The 25,384-nt window shown below is 48.0% G+C and overlaps 1 protein-coding gene across 4 annotated transcripts in view; it reads right to left on the bottom strand.

The window, feature by feature from the left end:
• The window catches only part of si:dkeyp-120h9.1 (uncharacterized protein LOC566469 homolog), a 121,143-nt gene extending 100,891 nt beyond the window's left edge, over nucleotides 1–20,252 (bottom strand). The window contains exons 1-2 of one of the 4 annotated variants that reach the window (XM_038797026.1): nucleotides 19,957–20,252; nucleotides 16,570–16,666 (exon numbers count right to left, since the gene is read on the bottom strand). The gene's annotated coding sequence lies outside the window, so the exon portion shown is untranslated. Of the gene's footprint in view, nucleotides 1–16,569; nucleotides 16,667–19,246; nucleotides 19,532–19,956 lie in introns of those variants that run through there. The other 3 variants (XM_038797025.1, XM_038797023.1, XM_038797024.1) reach the window with 3 other exon arrangements.
• Nucleotides 20,253–25,384: the final 5,132 nt, after the last annotated feature.

Genomic DNA, 25,384 nt, shown 5'->3' with positions numbered 1-25,384 from the left:
TTTCCCTGTCAGGGTCGAAAAATGCCAGTACAGGTGCAGTGGTGAGCTTAGCTTTCAGCTCCAACCAGTCTGCTTGATGAGCTGCCTTCACTCAAAGGCAGTAGACTTTTTCACCAGGTGTCTGAGGGCCATGGTTTGTGAGGCCAGGTTTGGGATAAACATGCCCAAGAAGTTCACCATTCCGAGGAAGCGCAGCACCGCCTTCTTGTCTTCAGGGGTCTTCATAGCTTCGATAACCTTGACCTTGTCTGTGTCCGGGCGCACACCCTGCTGAGATATCTGGTCACCCAAGAACTTCAGTGTCAACATGCCCTGTTCAGATTGAGGCCATTGGCATGGACATGGCGGAACACCTGCTGGAGATGAGAGATGTGCTCTTCGGGGGTTGTGGACCAAATGATAACGTCGTCCACATATACATGAACCCCTTCAATGCCCTCCATCATCTGCTGCATGATTCTATGGAAGATCTGAGGCCGAGACAATGCCGAACGGCATACGCTTATAGCAGTACCTGCCAAACAGTATGTTGAAGGTGCAGAGCCTTCTGCTGGACTCATCCAGCTGGATTTGCCATCTAACTTTGTGAAAAAACGGGCGTGTGCCATCTCACTTGATAGTTCCTCCCGCTTCGGGATGGGGTGGTGTTCCCGCATTATATTCTGGTTGAGATCCTTGGGATCAATATAGATGCGCAGCTCCCCCAAAGGCTTTTTACACATAGCATCGAGCTGACCCAGTCAGTCGGTTCTGTGACTTTGGAATTGATGCCCTGGTCCTGAAGATCCTTCAACTGTGCCTTCAGGCACTCCTTCAGTGGAGCCGGGACCCGGCGTGGAGCATGGACCACAGGCGTGACATCAGGATCTTGTACCGATATGGCAGAGTGCCCATCCCGTCAAACACATCCGGATACTGAGCGAGGATGGCGTAAATGCCAGCTTGAAGATCCACGTTGGGGCAGGTCATTGCGTAGACCCGCTGCACAAGGTTTAGCTGCTTGCATGCATGTTCGCCAAGCAGGGAGGCCCTGTCTGGCTTGACGATTTCAAACCTTAGCCTTGCGTGAATGCTCCTGTTGGAGCCAAGCAGATGGCAGGATCCCAGTGCTGTGATGGCATTGCCGTTATAGTCCAGGAGCCGGCAGGCTGCTGGAAGGAGCTTGGGTGGCTTCTTGATGCGGTTGAAATCTACCTGTGACAGGAGATTGGCAGAAGCACCTGTGTCCAGCTTGGACTGGATACAGCATTGATTTACTTGCATCACCGCACGCCATTCGTCCGCAGGATCCACAGTGAGGATGGGCAGGCTCCATGATGATGTCGGTGAGGCATGTTCACATGTGGTGATGATGCCCACATGGTAGGGGGACTCCAGGCAGTCGTCCTCTGGACAGTAATGCTGCCAGGATCAGAATCCTGTAAACCTTGCTGGACACTCCGAACGGGCCCGCGTTAGAGTTGGGAGCGCTGGCCCTCGACTGGTGGTGCAGACCTGCACAAGGCTGCATAGTGTCCAGGCTTCTCGCAATTTAAACAGCGCCTTCCTCTTGCAGGGCAGTGTCTCTTTAAGTCGTTGGTACCACAGTTCGGCAGGTCATGACGTCGTTACGCTCTGTGCGTCGTCGCACATGCGCAATGTGGTCAGCAGACGTTCGCACCTGCGCAGTGTGGTGATCGGCCGCTTCATCATCCCATTCGCATCGCGCATGCGTGGGGCTCCGGGAAGAGCGCGCAAAATGGCCGTTTTCATCAAGGCTGAGGCGCTGCATCCGGGCGATGGCCTGCACACTCTCTGCCTCGTAGGAGGCAAGTTTTTCAGTTTCAGCTGATTTGTATTGGGAATAACGATTTTTTGCGTTCTCATGCACTGCACACGTTTCAATCATGACTGACAGGGTCATATGCTTAATTTTTTGAAGCTGCTCTCTCATAGGATCAGAGTGAACGCCAAAAACGATTTGGTCCCGGATCATGGAGTCAGCAATATCACCAAAGTTGCAGAATAGCGCTAGTAGACAGAGATTAGTTAGGAAGGAGTTGAAAGATTTGTCTTTACCTTGTAGGCATTGTTTAAATATATAGCGTTCGAAGATTTCATTGGTGTCCCCTTCACAATGACTATCAAACTTGCCCAGGGTGGTCTGAAACTTTGTCTTGTCCTGGCCTTCGGTGAAGTTAAACGAGTTAACGATTTGGATGGCTTGATCACCCGCAGTTGAGAGGAGAAGCGCAATCTTTCTTGTATCAGATGCACCCTCGAGGTCTGAGGCTTCGATGTACAGCAGAAACCTTTGCTTGAAAGTTGGCACTGAGATTGCCGGAGGTCCGCAGCAGTTGAGGAGGCTGGATCTTCTCCATGGTGCCGGGATGCCTTTGCTGGTCATCACGGAACAGATTGAGGTAAACCACCTAAGGATAGCAGTCTACTGGTGCCATGTCATGTTAAGCACACTGAGATAACACGGGCTGCAACTGGATGCAGCTATGACTGAAATAGACTCCAGACCTTGAAGTTAAATCAATTTGATTTATTGAACCTGTCACACAGTTAGCACAGTTCTCAGTGAGTTTGACTCTCTGCTAACCTAAGTGTGATCTCCCTGTCTGACTGAACCAGACTAGCTCTTAGCTGTATGTGTTACGTGATATATACACCGGACTCACTCTGTAGATGTCCCTAGTGGAAAGAGACAGACTGTGAGTGCCTCGTGCCTTTTATAGTGGGAAACCACCCCCAAATGTTCTGCCTGCTGATTGGTTATGTCCTGTTCTCTGTGCTCATCAGCTGCCTGTCTGTATCTCATTATGTGCATGTCTGCATATCATGACAGGGTCCATGAGGGTAATGCTGTTGATGTGCTGTATATGGACTTGCAGAAGGCATTCAATCAGTGCCACACAAAAGACTTGCGTAAAGTCATTGCCCATGGAATAAAAGGAACAGTAGCAACGTGGATGCAAGATTGGCGGAATAATCGCAAGCAGAGAGGTCAATGGATTTTTTTGGGCTGGAGTAGATTTGTAGTGGTGTTCCCCAGGGTCAGTATTTGGACCCTTGGGTTTTCCTGATATATATTAATAATCTAGATTGTGGTGAGCAGGAGGCAATTTCAAAGTTTGTGGATGATACAAAACATATTGTAAACTGTGTGAAGAGGCAGGTGTAGAATTTCAAAAGGACTGACAATTTGGTGGAGAGGGCAGATAGGTGGCAGATGGCGTTCAATGCAGAGAAGCACGAGTTGATGCATTTTGGTAGGAAGAGCATAAAATAAGGGATAAAATTCTTTAAAGTGCAGGAGCAGAGGGAACTGGGTGCATATGTGTATAGATCATTGAATGTGTCAAGACGGGTGGAGAGAGCAGTTAATAAAGCATGTAGAATTCTAGGCCTTATTAATGGGGCATAAAATAGAAGAGAAAGGAGGCTATGCTGAATTTATACAAGACAATATTTAGACTTCAGCTGGAGACTATGTACAGTTCTGGGCGCCACACTATGGAAGGATGCCAATGCATTGGAGAGTGAATAAGAGATTTACAAGAATGGTTCCAGGGATGTGAAACTTCAGTTATGAGGAAAGGTTGAAACGGTTGGGACTGTTCTCCTTGCAAAGAAAGCGGCAAAAAGGGGATTTGATAGAGTCATTCGGAATCACAGGGGGGCTGGGCAAAGTAGATGGGAAGAAACCATTCCCGCTTATAAATTGATCAAGAACAAGATGGAATAGATTTAAAGCGATTTGCAAAAGAAGCAAATGTGATGTGAGAAAAACCGTTTTCACACAGCGAGTGGTTCAAGTCTGGGAAATGCACAGCCTGGAAGTCTGGTGGAGGCAGGTTCAATCAAGACATTCAGATGATTATCTGAATAGAAACAATGTGCAGGTGTCTGAGGAAAAGAGCAGAGGAGTGGCACCAAGTCAGGATGCTCGTTTGGAGAGCCAGTGCAGACACAATGGGCCAAATGGCCTCCTTCTGTGTTATAACAATTCTGTGCTTCTGTGATGACATAGAACATAGAACAGTACAGCACAGAACAGGCCCTTCGGCCCTCGATGTTGTGCCGAACAATGATCACCCTACTCAAACCCACGTATCCACCCTATACCCGTAACCCAACAACCCCCCCCTTAACCTTACTTTTTTTTAGGACACTACAGGCAATTTAGCATGGCCAATCCACCTAACCCGCACATCTTTGGACTGTGGGAGGAAACCGGAGCACCCGGAGGAAACCCACGCACACACGGGGAGGATGTGCAGACTCCGCACAGACAGTGACCCAGCCGGGAATCGAACCTGGGACCCTGGAGCTGTGAAGCATTTATGCTAACCACCATGCTACCGTGCTGCCGGAAAGATAGGAAAAGTGGTAAAGAGGAAGGAATGGCCTTAATGATTAAATATGAAATCAACTACCTTCAGTAATATAATGAGAGGTAAGCAAGCAGTGGGGACTATTGGTAGAATTAAGAAATTGGAAAGCATTTCAGATTATAGTGGAAGCTTTGCACTGACTCTCTGGGCTCACAGCTATGAAGACTGTATGGATGCAGTGATTAGGTAAGCACATAGTAACAGCAGAGTGGTTTTAATGGGGGATTTTAAACTTTCTATAGATTGGAATAAGCAGTCTAACACATAAGAAAGTTCATTAATTTCAAGGCAAGTGTAGATTTTTTTCAGCAATGTGTCCTCAAGCCAGCGATTTAATAATGAGTACTGTCGCAGATTTAACTAACAGCCTAACAATGCATGAACTTTTTTCCAATAATAATCATTTGCTTCAGAAACACAAAACAGCTACAAAGTCGTCAATGGGACGAGACAAAGACTGTATACTGAGCAGATTTGAAAGACGATCACTGGAAGGTGTTAACAAAAATTATTTTTTATTAATAAATTTAGAGTACCCAATTCATTTTTTCCAATTCAGGGGCAATTTAGCATGGCCAATCCACCTACCCTGCACACCTTTTAGGTTGTGGGGGTGAAACCCATGCAAACACGGGGAGAATGTGCAAACTCCACACTGACAGTGACCCAGAGCCAGGATTGAACCAGGGACCTCGGCGACGTGAGGCTGCAGTGCTAACCACTGCCCCACCGTCCTGCCCTAACAAAAATGAAGGTGATATGCAACCAATTAATACCCTTAAGGGTCAAGAACATCATTTATCAAAAGGCAGACATGGACTATAAAAAAAAAGAGGCAAAGATAAAAATCGGGATGGCCGTCGTGAAATCAGCCAAGGTTCACGACGGCCTCGGGGCCCGCTCCCTGCACCTAATTCACCCCCACTCGGGAGGCTAGGAGCGGGCCTCCGTCTTTCCCAGCTGCGAACTCGTTGCGCCGGAAATGACGCGCAAAACAGCGCATTTGTGAGGACATCCGCGCATGCGCGGGTTGCCGGTTCCAACTCGCGCATGCACGGATGACTTCATCGCGCAGACGGCGCGAACCGCGCATGCACGGTGGCCGTCTTTCTCCTCAGCCGCCCAGCAAGACGTGGCGCCTTGATCTTGCCTGTCGGCGGAGGGGAAAAGAGTGCGTCCGTTTTGGTCGCAGGCCCGACGATCGGTGGGCACTGATCGTGGGCCTGTCCCCTCCCAAGTACAGTCGTGGTGCTCCCGTGCCAATCGGGCCCCTAGATGCCCCAAACGGGCATCTGCCGCGCATTGCACGAATGCAGCGACCCGGTGTGGTTGCTGCCGTGGTGAAACGGGCGTGAAGGGCCGGCCGCTCGGCCCATCGGGCTCGGAGAATCGCCGTTCGCTGTGAAAAATGGCGAGCGCCGATTTTTCCGAGGGGGGGGGGGGGGGGAAGAATCGCTGGGGGCGCTAGAGGGGCGTAAAAATTGGCAGGAGGCCCTCCCGCGATCCTCCCACGCCATGTGGGGAGCGGAGAATTCCGCCCAATCTCTTAAGTCGACAAATTCCCGGAAACAGGAAAGATACAAAGAACAGAAAAGGGTGATAAACAGAGTAAGAGCCACAAAAAGGGCTATGAAAAGAAACCTGCATGGGGTATCAAAATCAACACAAAAAACTAACAACAGTGGAAAACTAAAACTGTCGGCAAAAACAAGGAATTAGAAGGCATGCTGAATGGTTACTTTGTGCTAGCATTTACAATATACAAGGACATTAGCACATCAGAGATCTCAAAGAAACTAATTTAGTGTCAGAGCTAGGGATTCTCCAAAATTAACCAAAGCAAATGGAACCGCAAAAAAAAAGCCAAATCCTCCAGAACCAGATAGTTTCCATTCCAGGATTTTAAAGCAAACATGAACATTGCAGATGCTCGATGTATAACTTTCCAAAGTTCTCTCGATTCATGAACCATTCCTTTGGATTGTAAAGTAATGCTTGTCACTTTACTATTTAAGAAAAGGGGACAGAGGGAAACTGGGTATGTATGGGTCATTTAGCTTAATATCTGTTGTTGGGAAATTGCTTGAATTTATAATCAAAGTAGTTTTGAACAGGTTCAGTCACCCTTTCAGCTGATCAGAGGAAGGCAGCATAGATATATAAAGGGCAGGTATTGCATAGCAAACTTTACTGAATCTTTCAAAGTGACGAGTAGACAAGGAAATGTCGATCAATGCTATTTCCATCAACTTTTAAAGTCACTTATTAGAGGCTAAAGCTGAAAGTTATAGAAGGGAAGGCAAATTATTTTCCTGGTTAGGAATTTGGCTAGGCTGAAAACGACACAATCGGGATAATGGACACATCATAATTGGCATGTGTTGCTCAAGAACCTGTGTTGGGATCTCAAATATACACAGAATTTCTTAATGATTTAGATGATGTTGTAGAAAGCCAAATGTCCAAATTTCCTGATGGCTGTTGGAAGTGTAAACAGTGCAGATTAAGTGAATGGGCCAAACTCACGAACATGGGACAACACTTTGATTACTGGAAAGGGATGCACAGAGACACCAGATGTGGTGGTTCGAGGTCCAGGTGGGGTATGGGTGATAAGTTTGTGTGTGGGGGGGGGGGGGGGGGGGGGGGGAGAGAGGTTGTGGTTGAATCAAAGAACAAACTTCCTCTCGAGGCTGCTAGCCTTTTTTCTGTAGGTTGCAGCAAATCCAGCACAGAGTCTAGTGAAGACAACTGGGCAGGTGGTTCAGCTGCCAGCCCACCAGGGGGGGGGGCACTTTTGTGCATAATTAGGAGGTTCCAGGCACAGAATCTGGCACAGGATCCCACTGTTTTGGTCAGCATGACAGGCGCTGCTGGAGCCACCCGCCACCACACTTAGTCTCAAAATAGGAGAGTTTTACCCATCATCTTCAGCCCTGCTCCAAACTCGAATCCCCATCAATCAACTCTTTCCTTCCCCTGAACAGCAGTGAGAGGCTGAACCAGTCTGTTTGTAGCCTTGGTGCCATATTTGACACCAAGGTGACCTTCCAATCTCATATCCAACCCATCGCTAAAACCTTTTATTTCCACCGCAGTAACGTTGCCTAACTTTACCCATCTCCTGCTGAATGAATTCCTCATTCACGCCTTTCTTGCCTCCAGACTCGACTATTTCAATGCACTCTTCACTGGCCTCCCTCATCCTACCTTTTGTAACCTTGAAGTCAGAAGTGCTCAGCTACACCTTTCCTTACCTGCAGTTGTCCACCTATCACCCCTGTGTTTGCTTAGCTCCACTGGCACCCAATCAAATAACTTCTCAATTTTTCAACTCTCACTCTCTTTTTTAAATTCCTCCATGACCTCACCCCCTGCTGTCTTCATGATCGCTTTCAGGCCCATAAATCCTTGTGATATCTACACTCATCTATTTCTGACCTCTTGAGAATTTTTGATTTTAATTGCTCCACCATTGATGGCAATGCCTTCAAGGTGCCTCAGTCACAGCTCTGGAATTGCCTCCAGTAAATTTTCTGCCTCTGTAGCTCTCTTTCTTCTTTTAAGCTGTTATTTAAAACTACAACTTGGACAGAGATTTTGGCCACCTGCCCTAATTTCTCATTGTGTGGCCTGGTGCATAATTTTGTTTTATAATGCTGCCGTGATGCAGTTTCTATAGTTTCTATTAAAGGGTCTATAGAAATAGAAGTAGTTGTTATATGCAGCTTTGCCCACAATAAACTTGGCTAGAACAAGTCAAAATAAGTGACTTTTGGCTTCCATCTGGTGCTAGGTAATTATCACACATTCTGGGAGCAATCCTTGGAAACCCATTGAAAAGAATGATCAATTCAGCACAACAACGTGCCCAATTGACCAGAACGGCTACAACCCTCAGCAATGGAACCACCAGTATGCAGATTTGGATTGCTCTACAGAGGCAGCATGAACTGATAGACTGGATGGCCTCCTTTTGCACCACAATGAATATTTGACTCCAACAATTGTCCAACTGTTCCACAGTGCTAACATTCCACAAAACCTTGGACCGAACAAGTTTCTCCCCTCCTGACTTTCATTTCTCCCAATGCAGGTAGATTCTTGTAATAACATTTTTCTCGCAATCACTGCACAATCAAAGCACAGTGGCACCATAAACTATGTATGGAATGTACACAAAACATGTTAAATTCTATACCTGAATGCCTTCATTAAATATATGCCAGCATGCGACCTCATAGAATTTACAGTGCAGAAGGAGGCCATTTGGCCCATCGTGTCTGCACCGGCTCCTGGAAAGAGCACCCTACCCAAGGTTAACACCTCCACCCTATCCCCATAACCCAGTAACCCCACCCAACACTAAGGGCAATTTTGGACACTAAGGGCAATTTATCATGTCCAATCCACCTAACCTGCACATCTTTGGACTGTGGGAGGAAACCGGAGCACCCGGAGGAAACCCACGCACACACGGGGAGGATGTGCAGACTCCGCACAGACAGTGACCCAAGCCGGAATCGAACCTGGGACCCTGGAGCTGTGAAGCGATTGTGCTATCCACAATGCTACCATGAAGGCTTTATAGAAGGAAAGTGTAAATGTAAACTTACAAAAGCCTCATAAACTTTGAATGTATTTCTGAAGAACTTGATTTTATTTTTTATAAAGCATAGTCAGAACTCAATTCTGAATCAGTAAAATAAGGAGCACAGCTCCAAACTAGAGAAACCCTAATTCATGATGACGAGGAAACACTCTCCAGTTAAGATCACACAAATGGATTTCCTGTTACGATGGTGAAGACAGAAGCTCTGAAAATAAGAAGCTGGACACTCAAAATCTGGGTAACATTTTCTTCCCTGGATGGGCCGAATAGCCTTCCTCACCCATATCTAACGGATTACTTTGCACACAAAAGGAACCAGTTTGATTAGCAGCTTTGGGTAGCACTTGATCTTGGAAGCAGATCACATGTACTATTTTAAGATGAAGAGTGATCTTGAATTAACCAACATTCCCACACACAAAAAATACATATTTTCTTAAATTGGTTGACTTTCTACATTTGCCAACATAACTGTGGCTGCACTTCAAAAGTAATTAATTTGCTATAAAGCAGTTTGAGACATCCTGAGAATGTTATGAAGCATTTAAGAAATTCCAGATGTTTATTTCTCCTTTCCCTTGATTTTAACATGGATTCCATCCTCCCTTCATGAGAACATCTGGGTACCTGACTCGCTAGCTTTCTCTAATAAATAGGATACCTTAGGCCCATGAGGCTATCGTCAAGCCGTCATAGAATTCTTTGGAAATGTGAGAATTTCTTTCTATTTACTGCCCCCAACCGCATGAAATCTAACCTAATTCAGATAATGAGGGCATTTTCCTGTTCTCACAGATAAGCCATGTATTCTAAGAACTATGAGCCCCATTTCTCAGTCAAGATTTACCAGACAACAATCGTTCCTTTGTTCTTCGTATTCATAAAGCTGAAAAAGTCGCTAATGCAAAGGAATTGTTCACTCACTCTGACCAGTGGTAACATCCCAGAAGGAGGATAATGCTCGTTATCCTCTGCCCAATGACCCACTTTAACAACAGAGCCAGAAAAAACTGTATTCCCATTTAACAGTCCTTATAAATCTGTGTTACAAAAAAAAAGTGATCATTGTTACAAAACCTCACTGATGTTACGTGCAAGAGTTTTCCAAACTGAAACACTGGTTTTGCGTGATTTTTTTTTTGGATGATTGAAAAACATCTGCAGAAACAGATAGAACTCAAACCTCTCTTTCAATAAGCAACAATAAAACTATCTATTAAAGTAGAAGAAATGTAATGAATCGCTACAAAGAACAATCTTAAATTTAGGCACATTGACATTAAGCACTTTACCCCTCAAAGACTGGAAACCCAAAAGCATCTGTTTTCCCCGAAATTCTAACCTCTGCTGAGAGCACCTCTGTTTCTCAAACACCAACCATAAATCTATTGGTTGAATCCAACCAGTGACTATCACACTGTACAACCCAGGTGACCAGGACTTGGGAATGGTCTTTGGATCAGTAAAGAAAATTATCTTTTGCCCAAAGATGTGCAGGTTAGGTGGATTGGCCACGTTAAATTGCCCTTTAGTGTCCGAAAGGTTAGGTTGGGTTACTGGGTTTACGGGAATAGGGGGCAGTCGTGGGCTTTAGTAGGGTGCTCTTGCCAAGAGCTGGTGCAGTCTTGATGGGCCGAATGGTCTTCTTCTGCACTGAAATTTCTATGAAACACAGGTCATTATTGCACTACGCAGTTCCATACAACATTTCCCCTTAAAAATTGTCAAGTAATTTTGTAATTTCTCAGATAGTTTCCTTAATGATTGTTCTCATGAAAAAGCGTTTTTATCCTTGGCAGTGGAAGCTGCAGATGTGGGCCCATTGCAGAAGTAACTGTGGGTAAGTATAGTCCAGTTCGAGTTGCACACAATGAATGCTGAGGGTTAAGTACTTGTTTTAAATATGACTCAAGGAGGAATTGTTACGTATTATAGGTGGTTGGGAAAAACAGTGTTGGGAATATAAATTTGAAATTTATGAAAGGAATGGGTTCTGATCTTCATTTCCAAGGAACTAATACTGGGCAAGTGATATTGAGCAGTCATGAAATGACATTGGTTGAATCTAGTATCACCATAGCTGGGTCAACTTTAAGCTGTAGAAATTACTCTTTCTTTTCCTGAGCGTACAAGGCATGAATAAAACTAACTTGAATGGCAAATTTCCAAGAGTAGAAATTTGCTGAAATATACATAGAAACATACATAGAATTATGATCATGGCTGGTCATCAAGTTCAATAATACCGGTAGGGCGGGAGTCGCCAGGGTCAGCAGAAGTTAGCTGGCTCACGGGAGTGCTATGGAGGGAGGGGCGCGGCTAGGAGGGGTCCTAGCCTTGGGGGGGGGGGGGGGGGGGGGAAGGGTACTGAGTTGCTGCTGAAACGGTCAGGAAGGAGCTGGAGGATGCAGGGGGTGCTGGGGGCGGGGGGGGGGGGGGGGGGGGGGAGTTGCCACCGTGGGGAACTGGCAGAGCGGGGGACGCTGGCCAGTGGTGGGCAGGGGATGGTTTATGGCTAATCGGCAGGGGAGGGGGGCAGGGAGCCCTCTGATCCGGCTGATAACCTGGAATGTGAGGGGGCTGAATGGGCCGGTCAAACAGGCCCGGGTGTTTGCGCACCTGAAGGGGCTGAAGGCGGATGTGGCCATGCTCCAAGAGACACACCTGAAACTGGCAGACCAGGTTCGGCTGAGGAAGGGATGGGTGGGCCAAGTATTTCACTCAGGGCTGGATGAGAAGAGTCGGGGCGGTGGCGATCCTGGTGGGGAAGAAGGTGACCTTTGGGGCGTTAAATGTGGTGGCTGACAGTGGCGGCAGGTATGTGATGGTGAGTGGTAAGCTGCAGGGAGAGCGGGTGGTGTTGGTGAATGTTTACGCCCCAAATTGGGACAATGTGGGGTTTATGCGGCATATGTTGGGCCGCATTCTGGACCTGGAGGTGGGGGGCCTGATCATAGGGGGGGACTTCAACACGGTGCTTGATCCCCCATTGGATCGATCCAAGTCCCGGATGGGTAGGAGGCCGGCGGCGGCTAAGGTGTTATGGGGATTTATGGACCAGATTGGGGGGGGGGGGGGGGGGGGGGGGGGGGGGGGTGGAGGAGGATCCCTGGAGGTTTGCGAGGCCAAGGGCCAGGGAGTACTCGTTTTTCTCCCACGTGCATAAGGCCTATTCGAGGATTGATTTTTTTGTCCTGAGCAGGGGGCTGGTTTCGAGGGTGGAGGATGTTGAATACTCTGCCATTGCCATTTCAGATCATGCCCCGCACTGGGTGGACCTCGGGCTGGGGGAGGAGAGGGACCAACGTCCGCTCTGGCGCTTGGAGGTGGGGCTGCTGGCAGATGAGAAGGTGGCCGAGAGGTTTCGGGGGTGTATTGAGAGGTACCTTGAGGCCAACGACAACGGGGAGGTCTGAGTGGGGATGGTCTGGAAGGCATTAAAGGCAGTGACTAGAGGGGAGTTGATTTCCATCCGAACCCATAGTGAGAAGGGGGAGCAGAGGGAGAGGGAGAGACTGATAGGGGAGATGGTGAGGGTAGATAGGAGATATGCGGAGGCTCCGGAGGAGGGATTGCTGGGGGAGAGGCGTAGCCTTCAGGCCAGGTTCGACCTATTGACCACCAGAAAGGCAGAAGCTCAGTGGAGGAAAGCACAGGTGTATGAATATGGGGAGAAGGCGAGCCGGATGCTGGCACACCAGCTCCGAAAGCGGGACGCGGCCAGGGAGATTGGGGGAGTGACGGATAGAGCTGGGAAGGTGGTGCGGAGGGGGGTAGATGTTAATGGGGTCTTCAGGGACTTCTATGGGGAACTGTACCGGTCTGAACCCCCGGTGGAGGAGGGGCAGGTGGAAGGACCGGGGGCACCGACCAAGCTGGAGGAGTTGGTTAAAGGGATAGGGAGCATGCAGTCAGGGAAGGCGCCGGGGCCGGATGGGTTTCCGGCAGAATTCTATAAAAAGGTATGTGGACTTGTTGGGCCCCCTGTTGGTCCGGACCTTTAACGAGGTGCCGGGCGGGGGGGGGGGGGGGGGGGGGGGGGGGGGGGCCTTTGCCCCCGACTATGTCACAGGCGCTGATTTCCTTGATCCTGAAGCGGGATAAGGACCCTCTGCAGTGTGGGTCATATAGGCTGATCTCGCTGCTAAATGTAGACGCCAAGCTGCTGGCAAAGACCCTAGCCACAAGAATAGAGGATTGTGTGCCGGGGGTCATTCATGAGGACCAGACGGGGTTTGTGAAGGGAAGACAGTTGAATACAAACGTACGAAGGCTCCTCAACGTTATTATGATGCCGGCTGTGGAAGGGGAGGCGGAGATAGTGGTGGCATTAGATGCGGAGAAGGCCTTTGATAGGGTTGAGTGGAATATCTGTGGGAGGTGTTGGAGAGGTTTGGGTTTGGGGAGGGGTTTGTCCGTTGGGTGAGGTTGCTCTATAAGGCCCCGATGGTGAGTGTAGCCACGAATAGGAGGAGGTCGGAGTACTTTCGGCTGTACCAGGGGCCGAGTCAGGGGTGTCCCCTGTCCCCCTTGCTCTTTGCGTTGGCAACTGAGCCCCTGGCCATGGCGTTGAGGGAGTCAGGGAACTGGAGGGGCCTGGTGCGGGGTGGGGAGGAGAATTGAGTGTCGCTTTATGCGGACGACCTGTTGCTGTATGTGGCGAGCCCGGTGGGGGGGATGCTGGAGGTGTACCACGAGCCCGGTGGTGGCGGCTACCCTCAAAATTTGGGGGCAATGGAGACGGCATAGGGGGGAGGTGGGGGGCTCGATGGAGGCCCCGATACGGAGGAACCATCGGTTTGTCCCAGGGAGCATTGATGGCGGATTTCTGGGCTGGCACAGGGTAGGGGTTAGGAGGTTGAGGGACCTGTTTGTGGAGGGGTGGTTCGCGAGCTTGGGGGAGTTAGAGGGGAAGTTTGGGCTCCCCCCAGGGAACATGTTTCGGTACATGCAGGTGAGGGCGTTTGCCAGGCGGCAGGTGGAGGGTTCCCCTTGCTGCCGCCATGTGGGGTGCGGGACAGGGTGCTCTCGGGGGGTGGGTTGGAGGAGGGAGGATTTCGGACACATACCGGGTAATGCAGAAGGTAGACGAGGCCTCGGTGGAGGAACTGAAGGGGAAATGGGAAGAGGAGCTGGGTGAGGAGAATGAGGAGGGGACGTGGGCGGATGCCATGGAGAGAGTGAATTCCTCCTCTTCCTGTGCGAGGCTTAGCCTCATACAGTTCAAGGTGCTGCATAGGGCCCACATGACTGGGTCGAGGATGAGTAGGTTTTTCGGGGGCGAGGACAGGTGTGCTAGGTGCTCGGGGAGCCCAGCGAACCACGCCCATATGTTTTGGACGTGCCCAGCGCTGGGGGAGTTTTGGAAGGGGGTAGCAAGGACGGTGTCGAGGGTGGTGGGATCCAGGGTCAAGCCAGGCTGGGGACTCGCAGTTTTTGGGGTTGCAGTGGAGCCGGGAGTGCAGGAGGCGAAAGAGGCCGGTGTTCTGGCCTTTGCGTCCCTAGTAGCCCGGCGGAGGATCTTGCTCCAATGGAAGGATGCGAGGCCCCCAAGCGTGGAGGCCTGGATCAATGATATGGCGGGGTTCATTAAATTGGAGAAGGTGAAATTTGCCCTGAGGGGGATCAGTACAAGGGTTATGTGGGATGTGGCGGGTGTTATCTCTTTCCCTTTTGTTGTTTGGGTGTGTTTTTGTTTTTTCTTTTGTTTGCAGTTGCCTTTGAAGTTGGGTGGGTGTTGTTCTTTGGTTTTTACCACGGTTGTTCTGTTAATATTGTTGTGATGTTTATATTTTGTAAAAATCTTAATAAAATTTTTTTTTTTTTAAAGTTCAATAATACCGTGAACAGCACATAATACTCCAGGTGCGGCCACACCAATGCCTTATACAATTGTAGCAAAACATCCCCACCCCTATACTCAAATCCAATCGCTATGAATGCCAACATACCATTTGCCTTCTTTTCTGCCTGCTGTACCTGCGTGCTTACTTTCCTGCAGGTACTTTCAGCGCCTGATGCACAAGGACACCAAGATCTCACTTGTGTATCCACCTCTTTCAATTTACATCCATTCAAATAATAATATGTCTTCTTATTTTACGACCGAAGTGTATAACCTCACATTTATCCACGTTATACTGCATCTGCCATGCAAATGCCACTCATTCAGCTGGTCCAAATTCCACTGAAGCAAGGATCAGAATCATAGAATTTATAGTGCCCTCATAGAAGGAGGCCCTTGGAAAAAGCACCCCATTTAAGCCCTCACCTCCACCCCATCCCCGTAGCCCAATAACCCCACCTAACCTTTTCTGGACACTAAGGGGAACTTCAGTACGGCCAATCCACCTAACCTGCACATCTTTGGACTGTGGGAGGAAACCGGAGCACCCGGAGGAAACCCACGCAGTCACGGGGAGAACATGCAGACTCCGCACAGACAGTGACCCAAGCCGGGAATCGAACCTGGGACCCTGGCGCTGTGAAGCAACAGTGCTACCCACTGTGCTGCCGTGATGCTGTGTGGGTAGAGTTGAGGAATCGCAAAGGTCAAAAGACCCTGATGGGAGATATGTACAGACCCATGGGCAGTAGTCAGGATGTGGGGCTGAAAATAAATCAGGAGATAGAAACGGCATACAAGATAGGCAATTATGCAATAAACATGGAGGACTTCAATATGCAGGTGGACTGGGAAAATCAGGTTGGTAGTGGATCCCAAGAAAAGTAATTTGGGGAATGTCTAAGAGATGTTTTTTTGGAGCAGCTTGTGACTGAGCCTACTAGCGAACAGGTAATTCTGGATTTGGTGATGTGTAATGAGGCAGACTTGATTAGGGAACTTAAGGTGAAGAACCCTTCGGGCGCAATGAGCACAATATTATAGAATTTACCCTGCAGTTTGAGAGGAAGAAACTGGAATCAGATGTAATGGTATTAACAATTAAATAAAGGTAACTACAAAGACATGAGGAAGGAACTGGTCAGAGTTGTTTGGAAGGGGAGCCTAGCAGGGAAGACAGTGGAAGAGCAATGGCAGGAGTTTTGGGGGGTTATTCGGGAAGCACAACAGAAATTCATCGTAAGGAGGAGGAACCATGCTAAGGGGCGGATGAGGCATCCATGGCTGATGAGGGAAGTCAAGGACAGAGTAAAAGCAAAAGAAAAATCATACAAAGTGGTGCAGATTAGTGGGAAGCCAGAGGATTGGGAAGCCTTTAAAAGCGAGCAGAGGACAACTAAAAAAGCAATAAGGGGGAGAGAAGATCAAATGTGAGTGTAAGATAGTTAGTAATATAAATGAAGATAGGAAGAGTTTTTTTCAATATATAAAATGTAAGAGAGATGCAAGAATAGACATTGAGCCATTGGAAAATGAGGCTGGAGAAGTTGTAATAGGAAACAAAGAGATGGCAGAGGAACAAAATAGTTACTTTACATTAGTCTTCATGGTGGAAGACACCAATGGGCTACAAAAACTCCAGAAGAATCAGGGGGCAGAGGTGAGTGTAGTGGCCATCAGCAAACAGAAGGTTCTGGGGAAACTGAAAGGTCTGAAGATGGATAAATCACCTGATCTGGATGGACTGCACTCCAGGGTTCTAAAGGAGATAGTGGAGGATCTCTGCATCTTCCACACAGTTCACCTTCCCATCCAACTTTGTACCATCTGCAAATTTGGAAATACTACACTTAGTTACCTCGTCCAAATCATTAATATATAATGTGAACAGTTGGGGTCCTCGCACAGATCAATGCGGTACCCACTAAGCACTGCCTGCCAATCAGAGAAAGACCCATTTATTCCAACTTTTTGCTTCCTGTCTGCTAACCAGCTTTCTATCCACCTCAAGACACTACCCGCAATCACATGTGCTTTAACTTTACATATTAAATCTGCTCTGTTATTGAATTTACAGAGCAGAAGGAGGCCATTCAGCCCATCGAGTCTATTCCCCATAACCCAGCAACCCCACACAACACTAAGGGCAATTTTGGACACTAAGGGCAATTTATCATGGCCAATCCACCTAACCTTGTAGCCACTGTAGCCACCTAAAATGGACACTGATCCAAACAAAATGGAGAATCGCTAAGACTGTAGGGAAAAACAGTTTAGCCAAGGCAAACAGCCTGCAAACACTCATTAGCATTTTGCAAGCAGCAAAACCAGTTTCTGGCCAGGTGGAAGATCTCCAACCAAAGGTGATAATGGCAGAACGTTCTACATACTAATGAGGCAGTCCAGATCTAGGCACACACAATGGCAACATTTGGGTTTAAATAAGATACTTGAGTGGATGTCCAGACAGAGCGGCACCAGAAGTATCCACTATAGAAACCGCCCCCACCATCGAGAAAGACCCTTACATTGGAGGAATTCAAAAGATATCGATTGGAAGCTATCCAATTGATACCTAAAGGTAAAGCCCGCCCAGAAAGAGGGAAGGACATTGGGGACCCCTATAAATATAGACCCCCACACATGGTCCTGTCTGTTGTTTCGTGCTCCGGCTTTGACCAAGACCTCCGACTCGTATCCTGACTCCAGCCGTTGAGCACCAGCCGCCGAACCGTAAGTGCCAATACGACGCTCGCTACGCGAACCAAGCCCGCTAGACCCCCAGTGACCAGCACGCTTTCTGAAGGTTGCAGCCCAAGACCGGGACGAAGGCCTCGCTCCCTGACCTTGCCTGTTCCTGTGTAGTTAAGTATTCTGTTTGCTTAGTTTAGTCATAGCTTAGTCCCTTAGTGTGTGTATGCGTATTTATTATAATTGTATAATAAATATTGATCGTTTGGAACTTACTAATCGGTGTATCGTTTTATTACTTTGAACTTGACCTTGGAATATATGTGAGTTGTCTATACGGCAACTGGCGACTCCTGAGCTGAAAAATACATAAGACAGAGCCTAGTGGTGTTAAGCACACGGCCTTTAACACAGGCAAGTTAATACACCCCAATAAACGCGTTTTGCGCCCATAGCAAAACGTGCAACAACCTGCACATCTTTTGGACTGTGGGAGGAAACCGGAACACCCAGAGGAAACCCATGCACACACGGGGAGGATGTGCAGACTCCGAACAGACAGTGACCCAAGCCGGAATCGAACCTGGGACCCTGGAGCTGTGAAGTAATTGTGCTGTCCACAATGCTACCGCATTGCCTTCAGTGTTGTGGTTTCTAATATACAAGGTCAGCAATGTCATAGAAATACCATCAACCCATATTACCTTCAATGTCACACACCACCCCAAAGTGCAAATATATTAAAATCCTTGCTGGGTCGTGGCCCTTACAACCACAATGCCATTTGGGAAGTAGTGTCAGCACAAGGTCTTGTGTTGCAGTGGGTAGCATCCCTACCTCTGAGCCAGGTGCTCTGGGTTCAATTCCCACTCCAGGTCCTGATGGCCAAGGAAAGGGCGTTTGTAACACAATCAACAGGATGAGCATCAAACTGCAAAATCCTTCCAACACATGTCAATGGCAAGCAGTAATCATTCAGGCATGCTTGATACAGAATGGCGCCCCTCAAGGTATAAAACTCTGGTGGCAGGTGTTCCACTCGGGGGCAAGAAGAAAAAAAGCAATCACCACAAGGAGTGCAGAACTCTGAAAAAGTAACCCGCAATCACTGTCCAATTAAGGATGGGGAACAGCAGCAGCATCCCCAACCCAAGAACATGTTTATTTGTTAATTAGTCAGTTAAGCCTTCTTCACTATATTACTGCAGAAATGAATCAATGGCATATATTCAATTACAACAATCTTGCTCCGATTTGTACACTATGTATTATGGCTTCACTTATTTTTATTTCTGTAGAAATATTAAATTACAGATACAGGCCTGAGATATACCAGCAGACACGTGTACTAAGCAGGCCCGGCAAAGACCCAGAAATAGCTTCGTGCAACATCCATGTGTTTTTGTCGTGTTGGTCAAGACAAATATATTGGACCACGGATGACTGGAAATACGGATGACTGATCCACTGCTCTTCAAAATATAACATTTCACAAGACTGGGCAGAACTTACACAAAATTGTCAGAGGCAACAACAACAAAAAACACAAAGCGTTAGAACACTCGCGTGAACGCAGGAAGTCTATAAATACGGCCGCCTCCTGGGACAACACCAAAAGCTGGTCAAAACCTGAGGAGAGGCGACATTGGCCACAGCCGGCTCTCCAAAGTTAAACCCAAAGCAAAAAGCTGCAAATTCAAAACAATCAAGCTGTACCTTTCTGGCGTGGTCTGAAAATCTGCTGCCTCTGGCGAAAACTTTCAGAGAGGCTGTGTGGATTCTATTGCCTCAGTTCCTCGCCTCAAGATCACGGAATTTGAAAACGATTAAAAGGTGGTTTGAGGGCCAAATGTGCCGCGGGGTTAAACTGGGTGGATAAATCAGCCACCCCCACGTTGTGAACCGAGCAGAAAGCGGTGTCCTACTTACTGCGCTGGGAGCGCGGCTCACACACTCCCAGTCAGAAAGGGGATTGCATCAGTCTGCAGCGGTCGCTGAAGGCGGTCTTATATGTATGACCGTCTTATGTATGACCGCTATTTTATGTATGAGGAACCAAAAAACCAAATTCTGAGAAAGCCCTCAGAATGGGGGCGTTCACCTCTGCTCGGAGATCTGAACCATTACAGACACAAATACAAAGGATAATGTTAAATGGGAAGAGAGAGAGAGAGTGTGTGTGTGTGTGTGTGAATGGAGCGTCGCCCAGAAGGCAGCCAAGGTAGCAGACACGGGGCCTGATTCTGAGAGAATGCGGGGCGGACATCAGGCAGACAATTCAGATCCTTCACACACACACAGCAACAATGTGACTGCTGTCTCCCCCCCCCCCCCCATCCATCCCATCCCATCTCAAACACTCAGCCTAACTAAGCTCTCGACGCAAGAGTCACATCGAATAATAAATGGTTTCCAATCCAGCTCACCTCTCTCCGTCTCTTTCATTCGGAACCAGAGCTGCCAGATGTCCTCACATCATTGCATCTCCCCGACCTGAGCAACTCGAACATGTTTTCCCCTCCGGTCGGTGGGGGGGGGGGGGGGGGGACTCCGATTCCAATTAAGGTCATGAAAGAGAAAAGGCGGGCCGGCGGCGGTGCAAACCCTTAAAGGCACAAGCAGAATCCGTTTAGCTGCCTCACTTGGATTTCGAAACAAGATACAGCAACATGAGAGTTGGCCCTCGTACAACCAGATCGTGCTGGCAATATCCGAATGCCAACACGTCAATGAACGTCTTATTATGGATACAGCGTGCACTTCCTGCCCGGCTCTGTTATGGAGTAGTTTGAATGAGGATTGCTATCTAAAATCTGCGTCTCCACAACTCTGCGCGAGTTTTTTTTTTGGTGTGTTCTGGAGAAAGGTCAATGAATATTCTTTTGAACTCCAATCTTTGTGGCTCGTCAGAATGTCAGCATAACTAGAACATGCACAATGGACAGCATGGTGGCATGGCCTCACAGCTCCAGGGGGCCCGGTTCTATTCTGGCCAGGGGTGACTGTGGGACAAAGAACAAAGAAACGTACAGCACAGGAACAGGCCCTTCGACCTGCAAGGATGTGGGGACCATGCTGTCCGTCTAACTGCAAACCTTCTACACTTGCAGGGCTCATATCCCATTCTATTCATGTATTTGTCAAGACGCCCCTTAAAAACCATCATACCTGCTTCCACCACCTCCTCTGGCAGCGAGTTCAAGGCACACACTACCCTCGCACATCTCCTTTAAACTTTGTCCCTCGCACATTAAACCTGTGTCCACTAGTAATTGACTCTTCCACCCTGGGGAAAAGCTTCTGACTATCCACTCTGTCCGGGTCTTTCATAATTTTGTAGTCTTCTGTCAGGTTGCCCCTCAACCTCTGATCCAACCTTTTCTCATAGCTAATGCCCTTCACACCAGGCACCATCCTGGTAAACCTCTTCTGCACCCATTCCAAAGCCTCCACATCCTTCTGATAATGTGATAACCAGAATTGAACACTATATTCCAAGTGTAGCCTAACTAAGATTCTATACAGCTGCAGCATGACTTGCCTATTTTTATACTCAATGCCTGTCTGATGAAGGCAAGCATGCCGTATGCCTTCTTGATTTCCTTCACCACCTGCGTTGCCACTTTCAGTGACCTGGGGACCTGTACACCCAGATCCCTCTGCCTGTGAATACTTTTAAGGGTTCTACCATTTACTGTGGGTGGGATTCTCCCAAGGGCAATGGACTTCCCATTGTCCATGTCTCACCCGTGGTGCTCTTGCAGTCGGCAGAGCGGAATAATCCAGCCCTGTGTATTTCCCACCTGCATTAGATCTTCCAAAATGCACTACCGCACATTTGTTTGGATTAAACTCCATCTGCCATCTCTCCGCCCAAGTCTCCAACCGGTCTATATCCTGCTGTGTCCTCTGACAGTCCTCATCGCTATCCGCAATTCCACCAACCTTTGTGTCGTCCGCAAACCTACTAATCCGACCAGTTACATTTTCCTCCAAATCATTTATATATACAACAAACAGCAACGGTCCCAGCACAGATCTCTGCTGAACACCACTAGTCACAGCCTTAAATTCAGAAAAGCACCTGTCCACTGCAACCCTCTGTCTTACATAACTAATCTTGCCCGCTCACTTCTGATCCCATATGACTTTACCTTCTGTACCAGTCTGCCATGAGAGACCTTGTCAAAGATGTTACTGAAGATCACGTAGACAACATTCACTGCCCTACCTTCAGCAATCATCTTCATCACTTCCTCGAAAAACTTTCTCCCCGTGTCTGTATAGGTTTCCGCCGAGTGCTCTTGTTTCCTCCCAACAGTCCAAAGATGTGCAGGTTAGGTGGATTGGTCATGCTAAATTGCCCATTCAGTTTCCAAGAATGTGTAGGTTAGATGGGATTACAGGATTGTAGGGCAGGGGAGTAGGCCTAGATAGGATGCTCATTTGGAGGGTCAGTGCAGACTCGAAGGGCTGAATGGCCTTCTTCTGCACTGTAGGGATTCTTTGGGTGAACTTTCGAAAAAGAAATGCAGCCCAACTGCCATCAAGCCAGGTTCAATGAGGACTGTAGAAAACATGCCAGGAGAAGCACCAGACGTACCTAAAAATGAGTGCCAACCTCATGAAGCTGCAACACGGGGCCATACATGCATGCTAACAGCACCATGGTATAGACAGAGCTTAGCAACCCCACAACCATTAGATCAGATCAAAGCACTGCAGTCCTGCCATATCCAGTCGTGAATGTTAGTGGGCAATTAAACAACTAACGTGAAGAGGCTCCATCAACATCCCCATCTATAATGATGAGACATTAGCGCAAAGAAAAGGTATTATGCAACCACCTTTGGCCTGAAGTGCCATGTAAATGATTCACCTTTACCGCCTCCTCAGGTCCCCAGAATCTCATAAACCAGTCTTCAGCCAATTCAATTCACTCAAAATACCATGAAGAAATGGCTGAGTACATGGGATCCTGAAATTAGTGGGCTAAATAGCTGGCTTGTAATGCAGAACAAGGCCAGCAGCGTGGTTCAATTCCCGTACCGGCCTCCCCAAACAGACGTCGGAATGCGGCAACTCGGGGTTTTCACAGTAACTTCACTGAAGACTACTTGTGATAATAAGCGATTATTATTATAGGCTGTTCTACTGAAGACTGGTGCACCAGAGCTACCTGAACCTCTAGCCAAATTATTCCAGTACAGTTGCAAAACTGGCAGCTGCCCAGCAATGTGGAATATTGTCCAGGTATGTCCTGCCCATAAGAACCATGACAAATCCAATCCTTCCAATTACTATGCCTTCAGCATGCTGTCACTCATCAGCAAAGTGATGAATGGTCACACCAAGCAGCACTCTTCAATAATTTTTAAAAAAAATTTAAAGTATTTAATTTAAATTTAAATAATTAAATAATAAAAATTTAAATTCATTTTTTCCAATTAAGGGGCAATTTAGCGTGGCCAATCCACCTACCCTGCACATAGATAGAACATAGAACATAGAACAGTACAGCACAGAACAGGCCCTTCGGCCCTCAATGTTGTGCCGAGCAATGATCACCCTACTCAAACCCACAAATCCACCTTATACCCGTAACCGAACAACCCCACCCCCCCTTAACCTTACTTTTATTAGGACACTACGGGCAATTTAGCATGGCCAATCCACCTAACCCGCACATCTTTGGACTGTGGGAGGAAACCGGAGCACCCGGAGGAAACCCACGCACACAGGGGGAGGACGTGCAGACTCCACACAGACAGTGACCCAGTCGGGAATCGAACCTGGGACCCTGGAGCTGTGAAGCATTTATGCTAACCACCATGCTACCCTGCTGCCCCAACATCTTTGGGTTGTGGGGGCGAAACCCACACAAACATGAGGAGAATGTGCAAACTCCACACAGACAGTGACCCAGAGCCGGGATCGAACCTGGGACCTCGGCTCTGTGAGGCAACAGGGCTAACCCACTGCACCACCGTGCTGCCCTCTCGACAACAATTTGATCACCAATACTCACTTTAGGTTCTGCCAGGATCACTCCAGACCTCATTAAAGTCTTGATGCAAGCATGGAGCAAAGAGCAGAATGCCTGTGATAAGTTGAGAACAATTTCCCTTAACATCCAGGAGCCCCAACAAAACTGAGCGAAAATACCTGCACAGCTGGAGTCATCTTTAGCACAAAGGAATGTGGGTGTGGTTGTTGGAGGCCAATCATTTCAGCAGCAGGACTTCACTGCAGGCTTTCCGCATTGCAGTCTCCTAATCCATCCTCAATTATTTCAATCGAAAACTATGTACAGACTGACATACAAGTTAAACAGGCTAATAATTCATAACAATTTACATTCATAATGAGGCACGGATTAAGCTGTTGTGGTTGGTGCATAGTTCATTGTGTCTCCTCCCCCCGCCCCCAGGTGCCCTGAGCATTTGGTTTCACTGGTTGGTGTGTTGGAGTCTTTCTCAGGTTGGTGTCCATTGTGTGGACGGCTTGGAGTATTTTTTTTTTTGTAAATTTAGAGTACCCAATTTTTTTTTCAAATGAATGGCCAATTCCTGCACATCTTTTTGGCTTGTAGGGTGAGACCCACACAGACACGGGGAGAATGTGCAAACTCCACATGGACAGTGACCCGGTGCGGGGTCAAACCCGGGTCCTCGGCACCATGAGTCAGCAGTGCTAACCACTGAGTCACCGTGCTGCCCGACTCGGAGTATTTTGTCAGTGTTCTGTGGGTGAAGGGCATGCTGCATTGGCGGAGAAGGGGACTACATGTCCATTGGTATAGGAGGCCTGTGCCATTGGCCGAATGACTGAAGTGGCGTTTGAAGTGCTGATTCTGATACATGTCGGAGGTGATGACGGTTGCGTAGATTGAGGGCACTGTCTGCAGCTAACACATAACTGGCTGGCTGTGTACCACCACCAACTGATCATGACCAGGTGTTAAAGGGCCGAGTCTGTGAGCGTTTTGCTTCGCAATCTGCATTACATGATGACATAATTCACATTGGTTTCAAGTTAGGGCAGCATGGTGGCACAGTGGTTAGCACTACTGCATCACAGCACAGGGACCTGGATTCAATTCCAGCACAAGTTGGAGTTTGCACATTCTCCCCGTATCTGCATGGGTTTCCCCTGGGTGCTCCGTTTCCTCCCAGATATGCAAGTTAGGTGGATTGGCCGCGATAAATTGCCTCATAGTGTCCAAAGATTATTTGGGGTTATGGTGATAGGCGGGGGAGTGGGCAAGGTAGAATGCTCTTTCGGAGGGTTGGTGCAAACTCAATGGGCCGAATAACCTCCTTCTGCGCTGTGGAGATTCTATGATCTAGGATAAGCAGAACCTTACCCATTGGAATTGTGGTCCTGCTGTGCCTGGGAAAGAGTCAATGTGCTGACGAGGGCAGACCCTAATGTGGCAGATTTTGCAACTGAGAAGTGCAGCATCGTAATTTGTCCGATCCCACACACATTTCTCCAGAAGATGCTTGGCTAAGTGAACTGCCCATTCCATCAGGTCATTTGACTGTGGATATAGAGGGGTATCGTGATATGCTCAAAGTCCAATGTGTGTGCAAAGTTGCTAAATTCAGCAAAGGTGAATTGGTGAGCGTTGACATGTCATGAGTCTTTGTTGAATGCCTTGTGTCGCAAAGGGTCCCTTGGGGTCAGCTCGTGTTACTCGTCATGTTAGGCAGGTAGACAAGTTCAAACCACTCGAAACCCACTTGAAGTCCATTGTAACTAAATATTGTTTGCCATTCCATTTGAAAATATCAGCTGTTGTGAATGACCATGGGAGGTTTGGGGCCTCATGTCAGTGCAGTGGTTCTTTTG

This window comes from Scyliorhinus canicula, chromosome 5 (assembly GCF_902713615.1).
Source record: "Scyliorhinus canicula chromosome 5, sScyCan1.1, whole genome shotgun sequence".
NCBI lineage: Eukaryota > Metazoa > Chordata > Chondrichthyes > Carcharhiniformes > Scyliorhinidae > Scyliorhinus > Scyliorhinus canicula.
Note: the sequence above shows the minus strand (reverse complement) of the source record. Positions and strands in the feature narration are given on the sequence as shown.